Genomic DNA, 7330 nt, shown 5'->3' with positions numbered 1-7330 from the left:
ACTTCCCTCGGTCCAACGCCAACTCTTGCGCCTCCCGGCATGACAGACCTGCAGCACGTAGGTCGCTTTTGTAGCACCGCTGCAGGGTGAGGGAGGGCCGGCCATGGCAAAGGAACCCTTGAGGCTGTGCCATAAGGGTACGAAGTGTCACACTCCTTTGGTGGCATCAGGAACACTTGTCCTAGCCACGTAAAGGTCGTATAGCGTCTCTTCATGATTACCTTAATCACCGAAGGCTGCCGTGTCAATAAGCTAAGATAATATCTTAGTGTATAATGACTGAAACGTCGAACTTCTCAGAAGGTAAATTAAATATGTCTTTATTTATTCTATTTCTTAAAAAAGTTTTTAAACAGAATGATTTAATATCAATAAAGAAAAATAAATGTCACGGTTTATGGCTTTACGCTCCGAACAATGAATGCGTCAGCCAAATATGAACCGTTCTAAAAACGAATGACGGTCACTTTGTTAATAGTGAATATGTTTATTTTTTAAATTTCACATTATTATTAATTTAAGTGAAATTATAAAATAAACTAACATTGCGTGGGAAATATTTATATTGTAAATCAGCGTTCCTTCAAACTCAGATTTATTTTTTTTGTATTTATATGTCATTAAAAGTATGTTTCTCTTATATTATCATTCTTATTTATTATTCAGCTACGACCTACTACTCATGTAGTGCTGCTGTGTTATTTTTTATTATATTGAATGTATTTGAGTGATTTAGAAATAAATGCGGCAGTTTATATTTTCGTAAAATTTTGGCGATTCATTAAATCTTAAATGTGAAATTGTCAAAAATTAACTCGCCAACATTGTTATAAAACAGAAACTGGCGTTTTTGTTTCGAGAGTCCTAATTTCGTGCGCCGATCATAAAGTGTGTAAAAAATGCTACACAAAACGCTACCACAGGAACATTGGACTACCGTTTAAGAAGTATACAATGGCCTCATTGTAATTCTGTGCAAACTGAAAATCCATTTGGATCGCAATCGCTTTGCGCACGGAGTATTGTTCATAATACTGCTACATGTTCTACTTCGTGAAGTGAGTGATACACATATGAATAACAATGAAAAGTTGAGTGATGTCTTCAAATATGCTGGCAGTGCGTAGCACTTGGATGGTATTAGAGGAGCCGCCGCTGGTTACAAGTATCATCACATCTTCAAAAGATTTAAGACCGTCCTTTGCACACAGCGCCTCTTGGTGTATTTATTATACAATGAAATGCTAACAGTGGATGACCAACAAACTTTGTAAATAAATTGACGAATCCTGCTGTTTGGCCAATCATACTGGGTGCACCATCTGTAATTACAGAAACGATTTTCGACAAATTTATGTCTGCTTCCGAAAGAGCTACTACAACTGCTTTGCAAATATCTGTACCTTTAGTAGTTTCTGGTAAAGATACCAAACTTGTTAATTCATCCATTATTTTATTGCCAACAAAATATCGAACAAAAATAGCTAATCGAGCCGAGAGAGTGACGTCAGTGCTTTCATCAAGACAAATAGAAATCCAATCACATAATTTTATATCTGTTTTTTGTTGATATGTTACATTTTTACCCATCTTCAAGATTCTGTCCTTTATTGTATTTCGAGCGATAGGCAATTCTTTTATTTGTTCGACTATTTCTTTATTTCCAAAATCCTCAAAAAGAAATGGTGCACATATTAAAAATGCATTCTTGATGTAGTCTCCATCGCTGATTGGTTTTCCATGTTTGGCAATTATTTTGGCTATTTCAAAGCTAGCAGCAACAGAATTGGAATTACCATTAATAAATTTACTTAAAGCACTTGATTGTAGATTTTTGTTTTTCATTAATCTCTTAAAATATATTCTTTTTGTTCACCTTTGGTTTTGCCAAGAAGCTTCTTATGATTTGTCTCAGTGTCTTTTTACAGGTGACGTTCTAGATACCACTGACACAGAACATATCACACATATAGCTTTTTCATTTTTTTCAATTACACCATACATTACCGTCTACCAATTTTGAAACTGTCTGCCACTATTTTTACTACTGGCTTCACCAAGTTTTTGTTTCTTATATGATACAGCCATTTTTATGTGTGCCAATTAAATAGTGTGTTACTGTATTACTTAGATTGTTTTTTACGCTCAAATTGACAACAAAATTGCTCCGATCAGGTAAAGAGTTATCTCGCTGCAGTGGTCTCAAGTATTGTAAATAGCTAAAAATCAGAGGTTCGTGGCGCGGCTTCACTTGTCGCCTGATGTCGTCAGTACGTTAATATTATGTCTGACGCATAAGACCTAAGGACCGACGACGTGTACAATTCTATATTTACATTAAACGTAATGCTTATTCTTCAAAAGTATTTACTTGCTATTTTTTAAACAATGCGATCTATTTATGCATGAATGTCATTTCCTTCGTTTGCGAATCGATTGGTGTACGAAGAAAATACACATGGCTATGTCGTCATTGTTTTTGAATATTATGTATACCTATCTATTTCTAAAATTCTTTTGTATACTATTTCTAAGACTTTTTGAATTTTTTGTATAATCACTTTTACTTTTTTCTCTCCATAATAAAACATTCGCGTGCCACCTGTGGCACGCGGGACGACATAGGTTTGCCATCCCTGACATAGGAGGTATTTAATATAGAGCGACTATATCCAAATTAGTGTTATTTTTTATAGTGAAATAATTCAAGGTGAATTTCATTATTGTTAATTTCTATTTCGGACTTTAATTATATCATGTCTATTGGATCGTTTTCTCTCGCTCAGCGCCACTCCAATTACGATAGTTAAAACAATTCAAACATGCTAATGTGGTATGTTTATAATAAAATTATTCTTTGTTTGTTTGGTTTGGTTGGTGGGTAAAAACACAAAAAATTTTCAATTCATTTATTTTAGTGTCATATTTTCTATATGGTATTTATTTATTTACATAAACTGCAGGAAAAATAATTTACAACTAAAATATACATAATATTGCAAACAGTAAATTTATATTATAAATTATATCTTAAGTGCTATTAAAACAAAAATATAATAATAGGTGCGATACTTAATACTGGAAATGACAAAACTTCAAATTAAATTCGACGTTGGAATAACTAATATAATAGTGTGAAGGTTTGTACTAACTTTATATGAAATTCAAAAACATCCTGAGAAACCGAACAACAACCTCCCAAGAAAATGTTCTTATGAGGGACATAAATTCTCATCTATTTACCCATCAGAATATAGCGTATATCTTACCGCTGCCTTGGTGGTGAATTCCAGATCGTATTGTAGTATGTAATAAGTTTTGATGTTTTTTTTCTTGATACATATCTTGGAAAAAGGTATTGTATAAAAACATTACTTTAGTGAGACATCAATATTTCTTAAGGTCAGTTCATCACCAAGGCGAAGATATTTTCTAGATGAAAATGAATAAATACCAGCACTAGAGATTTAAACAGGTGCCAAAGATTAAACGTGTACAAGTGACATATAATTAAAAAAATGAATTAGAAGCAGTTATCACGTCACCACATCATAATATATATTTATGTGTGAAATAGAATTCAAACAATTACCTACTTTGCATGATTATTCTTATTATTATTATTATTCCCAGCATATCTCATAATATGACATAAAATGTTGCTATTATTTTCATATCAATCATTAAATGTTATGGCTTGATATATCCTCCTTCAAACTCTAAAAACATTAATAAACACAAAGAAATATTAATATTTTTTCGTGGAATAGTAATAAAAGTTCATTTGTGAATGAGACTTCATTCATAGAATGTTGAAAACTGTTATGTATAGATGTTACAATCATATAATTTATAATATTATTTAATTGTGAAGTTGATTTACTCAACTTGGTCATTACCAGTGCCTTTGTATTCGTTCAATTCTCAGCACCTCATGTGATGATATAGACATTTATTAATCAGACCTGAATAAGTATAACATCATTTTAATGTCAAAGTCTACCATATGCTGTGAAATAATACTATAATGAGAATGATGCCTCTCAACACATTGATCGCCTGCGGTGTCCACCGGTGACCAGCACTGGGTTACTTCAAGGGCGCCGAGGGGGTCAATGGTGACCAGCAAGGTAGACAGATCTATCTTTGAGTTACGTACACACGTACTGTGTATTTTCTTACATAGGGTGGCCGGCATGACCCTTGTGTATGTTATTGCAAGGTTGGTCTGAGAATATTTATTGAAAGTAAATAAAGATAGGTTCGCAAAGTAAAAAATTATGTGTACGTGTCACAATAGATAAAGCGAGACAGGTGACCAGCGTAATGCAATGTAATAAATTTTTTTATTAGAGCCGCGACGGACACATGTGACCGGCACATCAAAAAATCCAATAATCGTGTAAAAAAAACATGCCAAAATAAAAAAAAAACCATGTATCTTTAATCATTTTACATAAAACTTGTTGACCATCAATGTGTTAAGTTAGATTTTATTTTGAAACGATTACGTGACTGTCAGATTAAATAATAACAGCACTAAATTCACTTTGGTGCTGGCCAATTAGGTAGTCCCTATCAAGTTGGAAAACAATGAATATTTAGCAAGCTTTATACAATAATAATGTATGAATTTTTTTACAACAACATTTTTGTCAGGTATCACATTTTAGTTTAGATATTGCACGTAAGTTATACAAGTCTCATATTTATCTGCCCCCTTTAAGCATCAGTGGACAAACAAATACGCCAGCAACATATAACATATAGGCTGAACAAAACCATTAATCCATATATTTTATTACCGTTCACAAAATTTAATATACATTAGGTTCTCCAATGCATAGGACAACATTGTTATAGAAAAAAATTCAATGTTCTATTCCTAGCATCTCATAATATGTATTAGATGTGCGGGTATTGGTTTCAAAGTCGGTTATCTCCGTAAACTGCAATTTTGAGATTATCAAAAAACCGCCAACGTCATTTAGGACCTAGAATATTTTGGTTTTTGCGGGCATATTAGTAAATAATTGAGTCAATTAGTTGCCAAACCCGCTCTGGGCGATTTTTCAATAAAATAAGTTTTGAATGTACATATGTGCTATATCGATAGGTCTACCAGCCTATTGAGATGCGAGTTTTAAATTCTACCGTTTTGTCAAAAAATCAAAATGAACATTAACTCGAGTCGCTAAACTGCTCTAGGATAAATAACAGGTTACCAAATACCACATAGCCGACTGATCAGACATCCTGATTCAAACCATGATTTTTAGCATCACCATACAAACGTCACCACTCCTAGCATCAACATCACGGTAAATGCACCAAACAGTTTTTCGTGATTTACTCGAAACTAAAGAAAACCTCCAGAGCGAGTTTAACGATTAAGCGACACAATAATTATAAAAAGTGAATGGCAAATTAAAATGACCTAAAATATAATTATATATATAATATATATAATTTTGAAAAATATATTTAAAGATGGTCAACAAACATAAAAAATGGCATCTGATGAATATAACTGACTGCTTGCTACCAATCTCTGGTTTAATACTATTTTAATAGCAAAAGTAACTCGATTTAATAGTTAATAAAGTTACACATGATGGAAAAGTATTTCCTCAATGAAAAATATCAACATAAAAAATGCAACTGACCTTTTTGAAATCAATAGCCTCATATCTCTATTTTGCTTCTATTTGATGAATATGAATAAGTATACAATACTGCAGCGTTTCTATTTGGTGGGTCGCAGAAGTAATAGTACAGTTACGTCAAATTGTATCAAAAATATACATTATCTTTATCTTTATTATTTGCCTGTGTGAATGCTATGTTGCAATAGCTGAAATATTTTGCCCGGAATATCTACATGCGTATGATAAAACGGGACCAAAATCAGTTCAACAATCCTTATTTAGTTACGGCCCAATTACATCAGCAGACTCAACAGACCCAACCAGATTCAACGATCATCGAATTTAATTAGCAATTATGTGGAACGATTCAGCCACCAATTCGAACGAGTTGATGCTTGATTTGATTAGTTCATAATATACGCTCAGTTGCTATTGGGACCAATTAAAAGTTATGTAACAAATAAAATTTAGACAAGTCATGAGTTACTTGATTGTATTTACTAGGATATTATTTTTGTTTTGTATTATTATTGTCTGTTAAAATAACGAATAAAGTTATGTAAACGTCAAATTTGTGTTGTGTTCCTAGTGTTGTGGCAACACTTGGAAACTCAAAGTTAATTCGGATATTTTAATACGTTCTCGGTAATCTTCGACACGATCGTGCCCAAAAAATAGTAATTGTTCCAATTCGATCAGGACTCTAGGGCACGACTCAAAAGTGACTTTTCACGATAGGGGGCGAGGCGATCGTGGCAGACGGTTTTTTGAACTTTACATTACATATACGTCATGGCCATTGTTTGAAATAACTTTTAATAAATACTTAGCCAACACAATATCGTCTATGTAATAGTCAATACCGCGGAAGAACCATTTGTCAAAATGTTCAGGAGGGACAAAAAACCTTGCAATTTCGTCAATAAAAAAGATAAAAAATAAATTTAAATGCAGTTTATTGTGTCTTCCTGTGTTATATTAGAAAATATATTTTTACTATCATATGCGTATATCATATGTGCATTAATTGCCATAAGATTATTTTGTAAATCAGTTGAACCTTACGTAGTATTGCCGCAACTCTCCGCTCGTCCGCTGTATTGGATCAGGGATATACGCGGTCTTGCTTGTTTCTTTAGTAGGTACCTATGGATAATTCATAATTCATACGCGGTATTGATTTTAACCGAGTGCAAGTAGTCTATTGGACAATTTCAAAATTTGAATGCATCAATCAATGTGGCTTGTGCCGTTTAACTGAGCGCCAAAAATACCTATTTTGAACATATTGGCTCATACGCGGTATTGAACTTACATAGAAGATATGTTGATATGGATAAATCAATGGCTGAAGATAAAATAAAATTAATAACGATTTGAGTGAACTGCAACCGAATACAGCAGCTTCCTAATTTCCATATGTGTAACCAATATAATATTTGAAGTAAAATTAAAAAAGAAAATACAGGCTTACGTATCATGAGAAATTATACTGATCGTGGTAATTTAATGTTTGGGAAACGCTGCAATGTGGTATCACTTTCATCTTATGAGGTTTTGATTATCAAGACTTGTTGTAGAATGTTGTGTGGAGATCGGTATCAATTCTATGTGATTTTGAGTTGGTAATGCAATGATTTTGTGTGTAAACTGTTTTTTTTTTTTTTAATCTTATCGAACAA

This window comes from Rhyacophila brunnea, unplaced genomic scaffold (genome assembly GCF_057557595.1).
Source record: "Rhyacophila brunnea isolate RB1 unplaced genomic scaffold, BYU_Rbru_1.0 scaffold_4, whole genome shotgun sequence".
NCBI classification, from domain to species: Eukaryota; Metazoa; Arthropoda; class Insecta; order Trichoptera; family Rhyacophilidae; genus Rhyacophila; species Rhyacophila brunnea.
The sequence above is the reverse complement of the archived record's forward strand: the minus strand, read 5'-3'. Positions refer to the sequence as shown.